The following is a 19,147-nucleotide window of genomic DNA, read 5'->3' as shown; positions in this document are numbered from 1 at the left end:
TTGTGCCTTCCATATAGGAACAATGTTGCCTGATCTGCCCTCCATATAGTAATAATGTTCCCTGCATGCCCTCTATATATGTGCCCCTATATACTGTAGTAATTTTGCCCCCTGCTGTGGCCTCCATATAGTAATAATGTCTGGTGCTCTGCCCCATTAGTAATAATGCACCCTGTGCTGTGCTCCCATAGTAGTAACTTCCCCCTGTGCCCCCATAATAATAATGTCCCAGGGAGGTGGGAAGGGCAACAATGACTTAAGTGAGTGCGGGGGACTGGGCTCTACTTTACTTAAACACTAGTAGATGCTAGGAACAATCTTTCAGCAGATGTGGTAGGTAAATAATAATAAATCTACAGTAACTGAATGTAAACCTGCCTGGGAGAAACATATATCTATGAAGGTACTAAAAGAGAAGACTAGATGTACCAGGTGATCTTTTTCTCCCGAAAATCTTCTATGTTTCTATGTATTAGATCCAGACTAGGGATGGTCCGAACCTGCTGAGGTTCGGGTTCGTATGAACCCGAACGCTCGGCAGCAGATTCCCGCTGACTGCCCGCTCCTATGGCTATGGCTGTATCCCAGTTTTCCAAGCGGTCCTCCCGCTGGATCTGCCCGCTCCACGGAGCGGGCAGACAGCGGGTATCATTACCGAGGGTTCAGGTTTGTACGAACCCGAACCGAACTCGGTTCGGACCATCCCTAATCCAGACAGCTCTTTGAAGTTGAAGTCCAAACTTTGACGTGGCCTTTACAACACCTTGATGCGTTTTACCAATTTTGTTGTAGATTTGCTGGTGTAGTTAGGATTATGGTCCTGGTGAATGACCCAGTTTTGGCTTGAGATTTAGTTGTTGAATAAATGGTCTCATATACAGTACTTTGGTAGACAGAGTTGAGTTCATAGTTAAAGTGACACTGTCACCCCCTTTTTGCATTATGACAGTTAGCAGTGACTGCTAAATTTAGCAGTTTTCATACCTCATTTTATATCATACGTCATGGTGCTTGTTCCAGTAAAAAGTGATCTTTTATTGGAATTGGGATACCTGGACGAGGCTTCACAGCCGAAGCACCACTTAGCCACGCCCCTCCATGACATCATTGTTGCATAGGCCCTGCTCCCTGAGCAGTCATTGGAAGGGCCGGCCTAAAGGTCTAGGCCCCACCCCCTCTAGATTGACCCACACCAATGGCCACTGAGGGGGTTGCCTATGTGATGATGACACAATGGAGGGGGGTGGCTACTTGGTGCTGGGGGTGTGGCTAAGTGGCGCTTTAGCCGTGAAGCCCCGTCCAGGTATCCCAAATCCAGATGATAAAAGATCACTTTTTGAATCATGAGGTATGATATAAAATGAGGTATGAAAATGGCTAAATTTACCATTTACACCTGTGTAGAGCAGTCATAATGCAAAAAGGGGGTGACCATGTCACTTTAACTCAATGACTGCAAAGTGCCCAGATCCTGTGAATTCAAAAAGTCTAAACCATCACTCCTCCATCACCCTGCATGACCGTTTGTATGAGGTGTCTGTGCTGATAAGCTATACTAGCTCAGTCTGTCTTTCATTGTACTGTCATAATCTTGAACATTTAACATTTAAAATGAGGCCTGTAGAGTCTGAAATGTAGCTTTGGGTGTTTTGTAATTACTTTGAGCATTGTATAACCTGACCTTAGGGTAAATTTGCCAATGTTGAGAATGTTTTAACCCATTAAGGACAGAGACTAAAATGGCCTTTACTGTTAAATACTAATTTCAGGTGACCCTCAGAATGTATACCCAACTTTCCCCAAAAGTTTACTATTTAGCTTTTATTGTTACATTTGGAAAGTAAAATAACAAACACAAGTTACTTTCCAGGCTTTGCTAGAAAGTGCTACAAAATATTTATAATGTCCCTTTGTTATAAAAGTTTAAAATAGCTTATTATGCCTGCAGTATGGCGGCCTATGGAGGTCCTCCTGCTGTGGGTGTACCCCTGTTGCTTCCGCAGAACCAGTATCTAATTCCAATATTGCTAATAGTGTCTTTTTTGTATAAAGCACTTTATAAGGAAGGTGTCAGTGTAAGGATTTCACCCCTTGAGGACCAAGCCCAAAATGACCCAGTGGACGGCACAAATTTAATTTTTGTGTTTTAATTTTTTTCTCCTCCCCTTCTAAGAGCTCTAGCACTTTCAGTTTTCTATCTACAGGGCCATGTGGGAGCTTGTTTTTTACAGGAATAGTTGTACTTTGTAATGACGTCTTTCATTCTACCATTATGGAACCCCAAAAATATTATTTATGGAGATATAAATTGGTGAAATCATAAAAAAAAAGAATGCAATATGGTAACTTTTGGGGAGTTCCTATGTCTATGTAATGCACTATATAGTAAAAGCGACATGATACCATTATTCTATAGGTAAGTCCAAACACAACCTTACACAGGTTTACACAGATTCTCTAATGTTATATATATTTTTTCTTATTAAATCCCTTTTTTTTCAACTAATTATCAATAAAGTGTCCGTATTGAGACGCTTAAAAGGTTTTAGTTTTTCATCTACAGGGCGGTATGGGGTGTTATATATGGGGTATTACGCATGTTATGGTATATAATATGTTAATATTAATATATTATATATTAATAGGTTATATAATAATAAATAATATATTATTTATTTATTTTTATATTTTTTATCTATATGATGGGAAATGGGTAATTTTAACTTTTATTGGGGGAGGGGCTTTGGGGTACTTATAAAAACTTTTTTTTTTTTTTTACACATTTTAAGTCCCCCTGGCGGGACTTTTACATGCAATTCTCAGATTGCATACACTGTACAACGCTATGCCATAAGCATAGCATTGATCAGTGTTATAGGCGTTCTGCTCAGAAAGCCCATCAAACCACAGGCATGCCGGCGAGAGACCTCCTGCGGTCCGATACAGTGATCAGGACCCTCAGTCACACTGTGGGGGTCCCAATCGGTAAGTGAAAGGGGACTGCCCCTGTCACACTTAAACGCTGAAGTTGCACCGCAATCGCAGCATTTAAGGGGTTAATGACATGCTGCAGCGTGATCGCTGCAGCCTGTCATTAACAGTGAGAGCCAGAGCGTGCTTCCTAGCAAAGGACATATCGGTACGCCCAGGGTTGTCTGGGGACAGGCACCTAAGGTATACTGGTACGTCGTTGGTCGCCTAGGGGTTAAACACCTTTTGGAGTTGCCCAGACAGGATCACTGTGTGATGACTGGAGATAAAGCTCAAGACACTCCCGCTTCAATAGACCAATGCTGACATACAGTATGTGCAGATGTACAGTATCAAGGAATAGTGAGTGGCAAAGGAGATATTCTACAGTATATTCACTGACTGCCCAGCTTGAGTGATTTTGTATACGTTGTCTAAATGGCCCTCTTAATCCCCCTCTCATTTGGTCATTGCCTACTTAGTAATCATGGAGTTCATCTAGCATCATGCGCTATGGAGAAGCATCTATTAAAAGTTATATGCATAAACAGTTCCTAAAACGGCCTTTAGGACACCACCAATTTTTTTACGAATCTGACATGTCAGTTTCTGTATTAATAATTGATATTTATTTATTTTTTTTACTTTAAAATTTTCTGCTTGGAAGGAAATAGTTATGTCTTTAAATTAGATAATAAATGACATTTAAAACATGTCTACTTTTTGTTGGCATCATTTTTTTAACATGCTTTTAGTTTTAAAGACAATAAAAAGCTTAAAAATGTAGCAATAATTCTTTTAGGGATCATCTCATGTTTAAAGGGGATTTGAGGGGGCTATATGTGAGGAAGCATCATAAATCATCCATTTCAGAAACTGCACCTCTTAAACTTTTCAAAATTGCATCCAGATAAAAAAAAAAACTAAACAGCAGCAGCCTCATAATACCAGGGTGGGAAGGGTAATTTATTTTAGCCTTCCCAGCCTAATCATTTCAGTTCAAGAGTTAAAGAGTGCCATTTTTTGTTGCCCCAGTACTACTGGTATCCAGCAGATTCTTAATACTGGTAGGTACTGGAGTAAAATTGTGGAGATAACACTAAGCCCCAGCTTAGCAATGGATGTCATCTTCTACTACTAAGCATTAAAAAAAAGACAAAATACAGCCTAAAAAAAAGTTTTTATTGAAAAAAAAACACCCCTTGTTGACCATTTTATTTATTTAAAAAAAAAAGAATTTGCCAGTCATTGACATTGTCTCTCCAATCCGACATAATCTTCTCTTTGCCAATATATGAAGAAACGAGAAAGAGAGAGAGAGAGAGAAAGAGAATTAGGAGCAGAGCACTTATCATTTTGTCAGGTGTTAAGCTCCTCTATAGTATGAAATTTTGCACAGATGCTAAGCGCACTGTGCCTGTCCCAGCACGAAAGGAATTTAGGTGTCACTGTCATTATAGCTTTCAAAACCTTAATCAATAGTAGATGTGCAATGTACATTCATTATTATTATTATTATTATTATTATTTAGTTATTATGCTGTAAAACGTTATACTTACCAAAAATCAAGGTCCAGCCTCCTGAAGCTTTTTAGTCTTGTGCTGATTAAAAAAAATGTCTAAACACAGGAGGCGCAGTGTTTTCCATGATAACATATAAAGACATAGTAGGAAGAATTCGGTGCTGAGTCCGCAAAATGAGGTTCCTAGTGGAGTCCGCAGTGTAAATGGGCCCTTACATCTTCAGAGCTGCTCTGTCCCCTTAGGACTCAGGACAGCATATTTCCAGAGCCCTTAGCTGTGATTGGCCAGTCAGGATTGACTGGCCAGTCACAGCAATCAGAGAAGGGAGACTGCTGTGATTGGTCCCCTGTTGATATCCTTGACATTCAACTGTATATGACAGCTGATGTCACTCTTCTGTCACAGCGTATTTACATGATGTGACAGTTTAACTGCAGGATGGATATGCTCATCCCAAGGTCTAATGTGTTGTTGTTCATCTGAGGTTGTATTTGCCTATATTTGAAATTTAAAGGACTCGGTTGGAAGCAAGAGTTCCTAAAGGTTCCATACACTTTCTACTTATGTCATATAAAAAGCAGGGGGAGTCTTCCAAAACTCCACCAACAGATGATACAGATGACAGGTAAAAATCCATCATGCCCAACCCATTTGTTGACGGAGACATAATCTGTCGGGGCAGTATAGTTGCTGTTCACCCCTCCCCACAGAGAATACAGGAACACCCAACTGTATGGGGAGGATGGGAGAATGGGAGCCCCACAGTTAATAAAGGCCACCTTTAGCCTAGCTAGCTCTGACGTTTCCACTATAGTTCACATCTGTTACTGGCATAAACTATAGTAAATCTGGAGGGTATTAGACACACCTCCCCCTTTTAACTAAGCCCTACCCACTTATTTTAATGTGGTCAAGGTGCCATATATATCTGTTAGAAAAAAAGGAAAATTTTGGCAGCACATCTATGACTCTGTTCACACTGCAGGTTGCATGCTGCTTGTGGCTTAAGTATAGACAAAAAACAAAAGGTGCAACAGCAACCAACAGGTGTAAGGGCTTACCGTATATACTCCTCCCAGCGTACACACAGCAAACACCCACTCTGTAGATATTAAAAATTAAAATATAATTTATTTTTTTTTAGAAAAGTGAGGATCTTAGCAAACTATTTGATCAAACAGTGTACCATGTCGCCAACTAAATATCTGTTAGTCATAATTTTTTTGCGTAAATTATCTTTGCAAAAAGAATTGACTTTTTCTACACGTAAAAATTATTTTAGGATAATGATGAATTAAATTACTGAAATAGTGTGTACTTTCTCATATTTAAAGATATACATTAATTATTTTCTTTTTCTTTTTTTTTCTTTCTTTACATTTTTATTTAAAGCTATAGTCTATTGTGAAGCTAGAAGAGGGTAAAGGGTCACTGAGGTGTTATATGAAAAAGAATTATAGAAGTAAGACTAGTGACCTTTCCTGTATATAACCTGTTCTTGATTTAGGTTTGCTTAAAAGGGAAGCTTAAAGCAGGAACCCTAATGGATTTTTAACAGCATCATTAACCTCCGTTAAGGTCAGAGACTCCTAACAGTGCATGTTATAGCATCAGAGCTGTCACTATCTGGTATTTTAGCTTTGACCCCTTCAGCTTCTGTAATGCATTGCAATCATCCTCACAGAAAGGCTGATTAAATAAATAGGCTGGTATGATAAATCTTGGCTGCCCTTAAAAATTTATAGCATACAATATGTTATTAAGAACTCTACAACTAACACTTCACACTGACTCAGAATGTCAACAAATTTGCTCAGTGCATTTCACTTGGCATAATTGTACATTCTGCAAAACTGCCAGTGCTTCTAATGTCTTTTACCATTAGCTGCTACTAAAATGAAAAGGTTAAACACATTGCGCAGAATGACTTTTTCCCTGTCACTTATTCCTATTAACCCATTTTCTGATTCATGTTCACTCTTAGGAGTCAAGGCCAAACTGCTGTAACTTTCATGACTTGGGTCTAACTCTAAATAGTTCCAAACACTGAATTTCTCTATGTATGTTACTTTTCTAAAAGGCAAAATGTTATTCCCATTTTATTTTAAAGGAAATCTGTGAACTCAGTATAAGGCATACAGCTTCAGACCCCAGCAGTTAGAGCATAGTGAGATAAAACTCAACTTCCAGCACAGAGCCCTGTATATCAATTGGGGAAGCAAGGTGGTGAGCTGCCATGTCATAGCAGCTCAGTATTGCTTCTCTAACTGTATAACTGGAAAAGAAAAGATCATATTTTAAAGTTTAGAAACTGCCATTGCTAAAACCAACAATTTAGTGATTTTAAATTTATGCTCAACATCATTGCAAGATATATATATATATATATATATATATATATATATATATATATGTAAAGAAAGAGAGAGATTCATGTGTGTGTGTGTTTGTTTGTTTGTGTGTTTGTGTGTGTGTGTGTGTGTGTGTGTGTGTGTGATTTACTTCTATTTAAAAATTTGGTCTTCCAGTACTTATCAGCTCTTGTATGCCCTGCAGGAAATGGCATATTCTTTCTAGTCTGGCACAGTGCTTTCTTCTGCCACCTCTTCCCTTGATAAGAACTGTCCAGACCAGTAGCAAATCCTCATAGAAAACCTTTTCTGCATAATCAATATTAGAGATGAGTGAACTGGGTTTGGGTTCGAGTCGATCCGAACCCGAACGTTCGGTATTTGATTAGCTGGGGCTGCTGAACTTGGATAAAGCTCTAAGGTTGTCTGGAAAACATGGATACAGCCAATGACTATATCCATGTTTTCCTCATAACCTTAGGGCTTTATCCAACTTCAGCAGCCACCGCTGATCAAATGCCGAAAGTTCGGGTTCGGATCGACTTGAGCATGCTCGAGGTTCGCTCATCTCTAATCAATATACATACGGAAGATTGCTTTAAATATAATAAAAATATAAACAGAGCTATCAGCTTGTACAAATGGATGTCAAGTGAAAAAGAAAACGAGACTGTTATGAACACATTTTTGATAAAATTCGAATAAAAAGAATAGTACAGAAAACCATTTCTGCTTTGGACAGTTCCCGTCACAGGCAGAGGTGGAAGCAAAGAGCACTGTTTCAGATTAGAAAAAAATACACCACTTCCAGCAAGGCACACATCAGTTGATAAGTACTGGAAGACTTAAAAACTTGAAATAGAAGTAAATTACAAATCTAGATTACTTTCTCACACAAATTGATTGTCTTTCCCTTTAAGTGGAACCTACATGAAGCTCAGAGAATTAGATTCTAGCTTGTAATTATATTAAGAATAAATTAAGAATCAGTAAACCTTTGGTTTCAGCCATGTCGGTTTCTAAACTGTATTGTATTGGGGAGGGTCTAGGGGCTTAGACCCCCGCCAATAGCTAGAATAAAGAGCGCACTTTATCCCTTCATCTCCGCTCTCACTGCTAAAGTAGCAGTGGACACGGATGTTAGATGTTTGTTGAAAATGACACTGATACTGTAGTGTGAACTTTTTACGTTTTCAATATGTTTCACCTGCAAGCCAAATATCCCTACCTTGTGTGTGTGTGTGTGTGTGTGTGTATGCAGTAGTTTGGAGACTAAAAATGCAAACAGAGCTTTTGCACAAGAGCTGATGAGCCTATAGCCAGGTTCCTGAACAGATGTGCATTGCTCTGATCTTCTCACATAGATAAGGTCTTATGATCTGAACTCATAGAAAACAAACTTAGTTTCCATGGTTACAGAGATGGCATGATGTCATTTGTCAAGAAAAATTTCTTGAACCACAAAATATCTGGATGGTTATAAGACTTAATGATTAGGTGTGCACTATAAATACACCTTTTTTTAAACTAAAGTAGAAAATGTTTTACTTTTGTCTGTTGTTTTACGTACTAAAGGTACTGTATATTTGCCATGTGTAAGAGGATACTGGAACTGAACCAATTACTTTCCATCATAAAATGTAAAGTTTGCAAAAAGAGAAGCTCCTTAGAAAATTCTGCATTGAAAGCACCAAACCTTCTCTTACTACTGTATCAAAGTTTTATAAGGAAATAGACAACATCTTACAGTCATTTCTGAAACCTACCATGTCTGTGTTTTCCCACAGACACCAACCGCAGCTTATGTTTTATTTTATCACATTAACCCTTTAGGACCCATGATGTACTGGTACCCCAGAGGCTCTGGAGGCTCTATGAAGTGAGCTCAGGAGGCCTCTGAGAGGTCTCTTACATACCTACTTACCACTGTGCAGTCAGCTTTGCAATCTTCCAAAAGAGTCTGCTACAGGTCAATGCTATGCAACGGCATAGCATTGACCAGTGTAAGCAATCTGATAATTATATGTAATTGTCCCCTAAGGAGATAAGTGTAAGTGTAAAAAAAAAAGTTTTAAAATATAGACATAGCCTCTTCCCCAATGGAAATTTAAATTACCCTCCCCCTTTTCAATTTCATATATAAAACACATAAAAAAAAATAAACAAACATATTATATATTGTAGTGTGTACAATTGTCAGATCTAATAAAAAGTGACAATATTATTCCCATATGGTAAATGGCATTAAAAAAAAAAGGCACCATGATTGCAAATTTTTCATATGTGTGTGTATATATATATATATATATATATATATATATATATATATATATATATATATATACACACACACACAATGAGGCCTTGGATTACAAGCATAATTTCTTCCGAGGCTGTGCGTGTAATCGAAATCACTCTTAAACCAAAGCAAATTTTTCCATAAGGAATCATTGAAATGCAGACAACTGGTTCTTAACCACAAAAAAGATGATTTTTTAACCCTTTGAGGACCAGGCCCAAAATGACCCAGTGGACCGCGCAAATTTTGATCTTAGTGTTTTCGTTTTTCCCTCCTCCCCTTCTAAGAGCTCCAGCACTCTCAGTTTTCTATCTACAGGCCATGTAAGTGCTTGTTTTTTACAGGAATAGTTGTACTTTGTAATGGCGTCATTCATTTTACCATAATATGTATGATGGAATTCCAAATATATTATTTATGAAGATATAAATAGGTGAAATCGTAAAAAAGAATGCAATATGGTAACGTTTGGGGGGTTCCTGTGTCTACGTAATGCACTATATGATAACAGCGACATGACACTATTATTCTATAGGTCAGCCCGAACACAACCATATGCAGGTTACACAGATTCTCTAATGTTATATATGTATTTTTTTTATGAAATCCTTTTTTTTGGCAATTAAATATTAATAAAATGGGCCTATTGTGACGCTTATAACGGTTTTATTTTTTCACCTACGGGGCTGTATGGGGTGTCATTTTTTCCGCCATGATCTCTAGTTTTTATTAATACCATAATTGTGAAGATCGGACGTTTTGATCACTTTTTATTGATTTTTTTTATATATAATGTAACATAAAATCGGTAATCTGCGCACTTTTTCCCCTCTTTTCGTGTACGCCGTTTACCGATCACAATGACGCTTGTTATATTTTAATAAATCGGACAATTACGCACGCTACGGTATATTATATGTTTATCTATTTATTTATTTTTATATGTTTTATTTATATAATGGGAAAGGGGGGTGATTTCAACTTTTATTGGGGGAGGAGCTTTGGGGTAGTGTAATAGTGTTTTGAACTTTTTTTTTTTTTACACATTTGAAGTCCCTTTGGGGGACTTCTACATACACTAGTTTGATTTCTACACTGATGATTGCTATGCCATAGGCATAGCATTGATCAGTGTTATCGGCGCTCTGCTCATTGAGCCTGCCTGTGCAGGCTCAGTGTAGCAGATCGCCGATCGGACCGCACGGAGGCAGGTGAGAGGCCTCCGGCGGTCCGTTTCAATGATCGGGACCCCCGCAGTCACACTGCGGGGGTCCCGATCGGTAAGTGACAGGGGACTCCCCCTGTCACTTACACTTAAACGTCGCGTTTAAGGGGTTAATGACACGCGGCAGCGCGATCGCTGCAGCGTGTCATTACCGGTGAGGTCCCGGCTGCTCACTGCAGCCGGCCCCCACCTCCTATGAAGCGCACTCCGCTCCGGAGCGCGCTTCATAGCGGGAGAAACACCCAGGACGTAGAGTTACGTCATGGGTCGTCTGGGGACAGACTTCCATGACGTAACCCTACGTCCAGGGTCGTCTAGGGGTTAAAAAATTCTAAATAACACGAAAAACAAACATTTAGAAAGCTGGATATGACATATTATAAGTTTTTGTACAGTATAGCCAAGCAGCATGTGGTGTATAATGTATAGTAAGTGCATAAGAATTAAAAAACAGCGGCAGTTTGTAGATATAGAATGGAGGGGCAGATCCCCATAATTAGTTTAGTATAACAAACTAGAACAGAGAAGCAGGGCTGCCAGAGGTCTGTGTGGTCACATGATCACAATGGGAAAGGGGGGGGGGGGTTGTTCAGCATGGACCAATCAGCAAGTGAGATTCAAAGAGCTGTGCAGGAGGACAGTGACAGAAACATTTCTATACAGCAGTGTGAATGGCTGAGTGTGAGTGCAGGCACATTATAGCAGCAGTGTGTATAGCAGGAATGGAGAGGATGGGAATCACAAGGGCTGACAGAGTCTGCAGGAAATATGAAGGAATGAGCAGGGCAGATGTGGGCACATAAATGCAGCACTTTCTGTCCAGGGAGAGAGGGGTTACAGCTATGAAGAGATTCCTCCACAGTCCTGTCCCCTGATACAAGCCCCAGCCTAAAGTGGATTTGCTATGATTTGGAAGGTGAATGACACTTCCTGGGTCAGAGTACAGTGCTTTAGACCCCGCTGTGCAGACCATGACCCTCCCCCACTCACCCTCCCACCCAGCACAGGGAGCTCTTAAACCAAAGCAATGCTCTTAAACCAAGTTACAATTTTGAATAACTGTGAGCTCTTCTTGCAAAACACTCTCAATCCAAGTTACTCTTATTCCAAGGTACCACTGTATATATTATTATTATTATTAATAATAATAATAATAAAACGCAATCAGAACCTCCCATCTACACAAATATGGTACCAATAAAAAATGTGGTAAGTAAATTCTATATGATTAAATGGTTTGCTAAAAACATTTTTAATATTTTTTCTATAACAATTTTACCATTCTAAATATCTATATTAAGTATACAGTATATCTCAGCAATTGCAGCGTGCTGTTGCCCTCTTTTGCTTTTGTATATCAAAAATGACAAAAGTTTTAAACTGTCTGAGTGTTCTGGGTGTTTAGACTGCGACCAATCAGGAGCCAGAAAAAGATTTCTTTAGTGTGAGACTGCCATTACATGAAAACTGACAGAACGAACAATAGGACCTCTCAAATTATTTACACGTTTACTGTTTTTTTACATTTCTATTCCAAAAGTAGCTTTGCATTTCAAATTGCTAGTTGCACATGGAAACTTTAACATTCCAGGTGCGGCTGAGAACTGCTCATACCAGAGAAGAGATTGAAAGTTACTGATAGCTTTTATCTGTGATTGGCATAACTCATTTCATTATTCTCCAAAGCATCGCCAGGTCAATCATGAGGAAACCAATTGTATTCTCTTCATATTGATTGTAATTATGCTTGATGCCAATCATTCTCTGCCATGAGCCTTTTTGTGAGCTTCTGTGGCACAAGAACAAAGAGAATTTACGATGGGAAATTCCAATGATCATACAATTAGAGATTATTACATAACTAAGCTAGTAAGAAAGTTATAGTAAGCAAATTGCATGAGCTCAATAATGATAATACCAACGCCATTCATCTCACAAAATGCAGTAGGATATTTATTCCTCTACTCTACCTATACCCATACTTGCACCTACTTGGTTAATGGGGATTATAATGGGGATAATAAACCAGGGGATTATAGAATATTGAAGTGTTTTGATCAAATAGGCCTCATTCACACGTACAGGGATTTTTAAAATCTGTTATTTTTTCCGCTAAGTAAATCTGTGATCCGTGGAAAACAATCCGTTATTGCAACTCTTCTTACATCCGTGTCCATTTATGTGCATCACATCACTCCACGTGTTCCCTTTAAGGCATAGCAGAGCTGAATGTCAGATGTAGCAGAGCTAGATGCATCACCCCTAATCCCCCTAAATGTAGTAGAGCTGAATGTGTCACATCGTAATACTAGTCCTGACCACCTTATGCCCCCTAGTTGCGAGCTACCTAGGTGGGTATTATGAGTCCCAGGCCTTGTTATCTGGGTTGAGCAGACTCCCGAGTCTTCCTAGTTGTCCTGCACTGCGCAGTACAATACATAGACTTTTCCTAGTACCTTTGTTCTACTGGGGTCAGTTTCTATTGCTTCTGAAGGTAACTGCCCTTCACAGTTTAGAGAGGTTCACGGCGTGGGCAAGGTGATCCATTTGTGTCTGACTCTTATTGAACCTTACCAAAAAGGGCACCCAAACAACACCAGTCAGGACATATACAGGGAGTACCCTGAGACCTCTGATGCCATCTTACCCAAGACCATGTGCCAACCTAAGGAGTGTGATAGCACACCAGCCACCATGATTACCGTTACCCAGACAAGCTGAAATCATACACCATAATACATGGAATAATAGTCATTAGTTAGGAAGATAATTACAATCATAATTATGATCATTTGTATACTCTATTACATGAACAATTGTAATCACAAAGGAACGATGTGTACATAGACGGAAAGATTAGTGAATGGAAAGCTCAAAAGATGCGATCAACAACATACAAATTTTTTTTAGTCATTTAATCATTGCCTGCATACACGGAAAGATTATCAATAAAATTTGAACAATTTTATGCACAATTATCTTTTTGTGTAACAGGGTCGTTAGTGGTTCCATCTGTGCTACTGGGTTGCAGCATCCACATATAAATCTCTTTATGGCTATGTTCACACAATGTCTTTTAAGCTCCGTTTAAAATTACGTCCGTCCATTATTTTGAGTCTAAAATAACGGACATTATTTAGCTGCCTGGCCTTCCCTTAGTGCAATGACTGGTGTTTGTACATTATTTTAGTTTGGGTTACTAATTGCCCTTTGGGTGTGGCTTAATTGAAAAGTCCATTGAATTTAATAATAAAAACGGAGAAAGAACAGTGACAAAAGAAAAACTGCGTGAAAAACTTCTGTTGTTTGCAAAAGACATCCAAAAATAATGATCATGTTCATTATTTTGACGTCCGCGGCACAAACGTCCGTCATTCAATACACTGTGTGTGTTGGAAGTCCGTCCTCTCATTGACTACAATGCATTGCCATTGCAGTCAGTTAAATCGCGGCAAAAATGGCTGTTTTTTTTTCATATGAAAATCGGCCACCTTTTCATTATTTTTGACGTTGTGTGAACATAGCTTATCTTTGCAGATAAGAACATGTTAATACAATGATTACCATCACAATGCATTTCACAGCAATGCTAATTCATTGTGAAAGGAAGCAATCTAACAAAAGCTTGAGAATGAATACATTTAGGCTTATTATTTACAATCTTTGTTCAATTAGCTAATTAAAGATAGAATTTGCAAAGAAAGAAACCATAATTGTTTTTATGACCTGTTTCAGCTTTATTTCTTTATTTCAAGAAAATGTACTGTAGATTGAAAGGGAATCTGTTCCCATGTTCATGGTGCCCTCTCTGAGGACACCATGAAGTAGTGACAGACACATTTGTGACTAGAGTACAGCAAGCTGTCCATGCATGATGGGAATTGTAGTTTTTCAAGAAGGCCAAAGGTTTCCCATCCATGAAGTAAAGTTTATTAGTTTCAGTGTTATGCCAGCTCTGTGATGCAGGAGTCTGATGTACTCCTGAGATTGGATGTTACCTTAAAATTCCTTCACTGATTGACAGCTCTTTTTCTATTAGGCTGGGTTCACACTACGTTTTTGCAATCCGTTTTTTTCTTCCTTTTTTTTTTTTTTTTTTTTTTTAAATGCATTTATGTGCATCTCTATTGATCCATTTTTCTATTGAGGCCTTATTTACACGTCCCGTAATTTACAGATCCGTATTTCCGTATTCGAGTGCACATTGATGTCTCTTGGGCTATTCACACGATCAGTAGATTACATGGAAACAAACCAATGCTGAAAAAAAGGACTTGTTCTAGTGTGGACCCAGTTTTTTTTTTACGGATCCTCTCATAGAAATTAATGGGATCCACTATTTTTTACTGATTGAAACCCGTTTGGAATCCGTATTTCTGTATTTGCGTAAAAAATATGAATGACTCATAGGTCATAAGGTTGTGTTACTAAGCTACCACAACCAGGAAGAAGAAACTGCAGAAGAACATGTGCTGTGTTCACACAACATCAAAAATATAGAAAAGACGTCCAATTTTCATATTTAAAAAAATGTCCGTTTTTGCCGCGATTTAAATGACTGCAATTGCAATACATTGAAGTCAATGTAAAGACGGACGTCCAATGTACACAGTGTATTGAATAACGGACGTTTTTGCCGCTGGCATCAAAATAATGAACATGATCATTATTTTCGGACGTCTTTTGCAAACAAGGGACGTTTTTTACTATTCTTTACTATTAAATTTAATAGACTTTTCAATTAAACCACACCCAAAGGCCAATTAGTAACCCAAACTAAAATAATATGCAAACACCAGGCCAGACACCTAAATATCATCCATTATTTTAGACTCAAAATAACCGATGTCATTTTAAACGGAGATGAAAAAACGTTGTGTGAACATAGGCTAAAGCAAACCAGAGTTGGCAAATTAAAATGGCTGACAAGACGTTATGTGACTTTTTTTAGGGGTTGGGCATACTGGTGCTATTCTTTTTTTAACTACTCAACTTTATTAACTAGTATTGTGCAGTCAGTAAAAAAAAAAAAAAAAAAAAACGATTTACGAAAATACGGATGCAATACAGATGCCCAATCCGTAATTTTTAGCAGATGCGGAAAGGACTCTAAGGACTTGAAAACAATATTGAACGTGTGAATAAGGCTTGACTTCCATTATATAAAAAAAAAAACTATCAAAATGGATCCTTTTTTTAACAGCTACAAAAACGTAGTCTACCTTATTTTTGTGTCCGTTAAAAAAACGGATCCGTTTTAATTAATGGAAAAACAGATCAAAACGGATGCACATAAATGCATCAGTTTTGTTTTCTTTGTTTTTTTAACAAATGAAAAAAGGTAGTGTGAACCCAGCCTTACTCCGCACAGGGCTGGCCTAAGGGTATCCTGTGTGGAGTTGGCTACCAGTGCCACCCTTTGTGCAGCCCCCCTATTCTACAGATCCCTCCCCCGCATGCAGTCCCCTATGGTACAGAGCTCCCTCTGAGCAGTCCCCCTATAGTACAGATCCTCCACTGTGCAGTCCTCTATAGTACAGACCCCCCCAAGTACAGTACCCTAGTAGGCAAACCCATCCATTAAGAGTACAGTCCCCTATAGTACAGATCCCCCCCCCCCCCCACACACTATGTGCAGGCCCCTATAGTACAGATACACCACGATTTGCAGTCCTTGGCAGACCTCTATAGTACAGTCCCCCTCTGGGTGGTCCTCTATAATCCTCTATATTGTATAGATATAGATTTGTTAATATATTGGTTGTCCTTTATTGTTTTGTGGAGGGAAACCATGCTACAGATGGCTATACATCTTTATTATTCACACACTCCACTCTCAGGGAGTTACTATAGCAACACCAGCTGCCTCCTTAGTGTTACTAAACTAGTTAGGAGAAAGGTTCAGAAAAGGCAAGGAGCTATTCTAATGAGCTCCCCTCAAGAGGCAGTTGACACAGGAAGTAAGTTAGTTGGTTAGTTAAATAGACGGATGCAAATAATGACCATGATCATTATTAGCAAATTTCTATCTTACAAAAGAGACACTTTCCCCAATATTATTGCTTAGTGGGAACATAGCCTAAGACTGCCTTTAATGTCTTCAGTATGGGTGGCATTATGCTGCGGCCGTTTAGCTCTCCCTTTAGCTTACTTTAAGGCCAAGTTCACAGTAAAATAAAAGCAAAATCAAACCGTAAAATAGGTTTAAAAAACTGCAGTATTTGGAATCTAATAAAGTTTTACATTAAAGTCTATAGAAAATCTCAGTCTGTGCACGCATTGTAAAAAAAATAATTTTTTTTTTTACAATGTGTGCACAGACAGCTGTTTTTCCATAGACGTTTAATGTAACACATTATTAGTTTACAAATACTGCAGCATTTTATACCTTTTTTACTATAGTATTTTTGCTTTTATTTTATTGTGTAAACATAGCCTTAGGCTATGTTCACACTATGTATGTGTGCGGCTGTATTTTTTATGCGGCTGGAAATGTGCGGCTGAAACTACGGCCGGGGGAAAAAAATAGACATGCGGCTGAAAACATACAGTCATTTACTTGGAAATCTGGTTCAACTAAAAATAACAAATAAAATCTTAAGAAAGTAATGCGAACACCTCTGGAATGCATCTGGGAAAGCAGGGAAACAGTTTACATGAATTGCTATTACCGAGGTTTGCGATCCTCTGCAGTATGCCGATGCCTCTCATGGTTAATATATTGAATTAATAAAACACATTTTCGTTGTAATAAAGTCCCTTTCATTGTTCAATAATTAAATTTAAACGAATCCATCATTTTGCAATTAAATATACTGTTAAAATGAATATATATGAATAAATGTATATTTATATATATATTTATTTTTTGACATTATATTTGTCCCGGAGGAGCGATCTCCCCACTTTGACAGCTGCATCCGATTACTGTATTAGCGGGCACGGCGATCGGACCGTGCTCGCTAATACCTGTGGTCCTGGGCTACAAGCGGCACCCGGGACCGCCGCGGTTCAGAGCGCCGCCGCCGCGCGGCCACACTCTGAACGTCCTTAACGATCGCAGGGCGTAAATATACGCCCGTGGTCGTTAAGGGGTTAATAGCCAGTGCTAAGAGACTAGCTTAGCTTTCCTTTTTGGGGACCAAGAGCCCAGTCCGGATCCCCATTGGACCGTTGCTCTGATCCTCCAGGTTCTGAACAGGCAGAGGAAAACGTTAATCAAAAGACTTGCTCAGCTGCACCAATCAAGTGTAGCAGAGCTCTGAGTAACTCCTGCATTGCCAGATGCTGAGAAGCAAGCGGGTGTGTCACACAAAAGCAAAAACCTGGCCCAGTTCACACCAGGCTACTGCACACTCCTGACAGTAACCCCCTGCCCCCCTTTTATGAGGGGCCTCAAGGACCCCTATTGAATGGACCAGGTTTAGAAGGATTTTGTGCATGATATTGCCAAACCAGACGAGGTGCATTCAAATCCTTACCAGAAACCAATGTATGTTTCTCTGGGCCAAAGCCAGTGGACCAGATACTGTATGGAACCCTGAATCCAACGAGAATTAAGTATTTTCTCCACCTCATATTCCCATTCACCCTTGATGACTAGTAGAGTAGGAAGAGTTGATGGAGATACCGGAGGAACGTATTTTTTCAGGAGTGCTTTGTGGAATACATTAGGGATACGAAATGAAGCAGGCAATTTCAATCTAAAAGTAACTGGGTCAATTATATCAACAATAGTATATGGACCAATATATTTGGGTGCCAGTTTGACGGACTGCACACTTAACCTCAGGTTCTTTGTAGAGAGCCAAACCTTTTCACCTAACAAGTACTGATGGCCAGGTATGTGTCTTTTATTAGCATGCTTTTGGAATTGTACTTGGGCTTTGACCAAGCTCAGTTTTGAGAATATGGCTTCAGTTGATGAATTAACTGCCTTAGCGGCATGAGTAGAGGAATACCTAGGGTTAAAACCATAATTGCAAAAGAGTAGTGACATCTTAAGTGAGCGCTGCTCATGATAATTTAAGGCGAATTCAGCTAGAGATATAAAGTCCCCCCCATTTGTCTTGGGCATCAGCTACGAAACATCTCAGAAACTGTTCTAGAGACTGGTTGATCCTGTCCATCTGCCCATTCGTCTGCGGGTAAAAGGCAGACGAGAAAGACAAGGAGATACCCAATCAATCACAGTTTCTCTCCAAAACTTAGCCACAAACTCAACCCCGTGGTCAGACATAATATTTTCAGGAATACCATGCAGGCGCAAAATGTGATTAATAAACAGTGTAGCTAAAGTACGAGCATTTGGTAGTTTGCACAAAGAGATAAGATGGCACATCTTGAAAAATCTATCAACAACTACCCAAATGACAGTTTTTCCCTTAGACGGGGCAGTCAGTGATGAAGTGATGAAGATATGTGTCCACGGTCTTGTAGGCACAGGTAGAGGGTGTAATAACCCTTCAGGTGGCCTACAAGGAACCTTGGACCTAGCACAGGTCTCACATGCATCCATGAAGGACTTCTCGGGCACAGTAAGGCCATCAATAGTGGCACGAGAGCAAGTATTTGGTTCCTGCCACCCTTGGGTGTCCAGCTAACACGGATCTGTGAATTTCCTCTAAGACTTGGAGGCGAAGATTGGGGGTAAAAATAGTAGTGACTCCGGAGTGTTCCGGGGTGCCAGGGACTGAGACTCAGCGATTTGAGTCACCAGGTCCGGGTGCAAAATGGCCACTACCACAAGAGGGGACAGGATGGTATCAGGTTGGACTC

Source organism: Dendropsophus ebraccatus, chromosome 6, assembly GCF_027789765.1.
Source record: "Dendropsophus ebraccatus isolate aDenEbr1 chromosome 6, aDenEbr1.pat, whole genome shotgun sequence".
In the NCBI taxonomy this organism is placed as follows: Eukaryota; Metazoa; Chordata; class Amphibia; order Anura; family Hylidae; genus Dendropsophus; species Dendropsophus ebraccatus.
Note: the sequence above shows the minus strand (reverse complement) of the source record.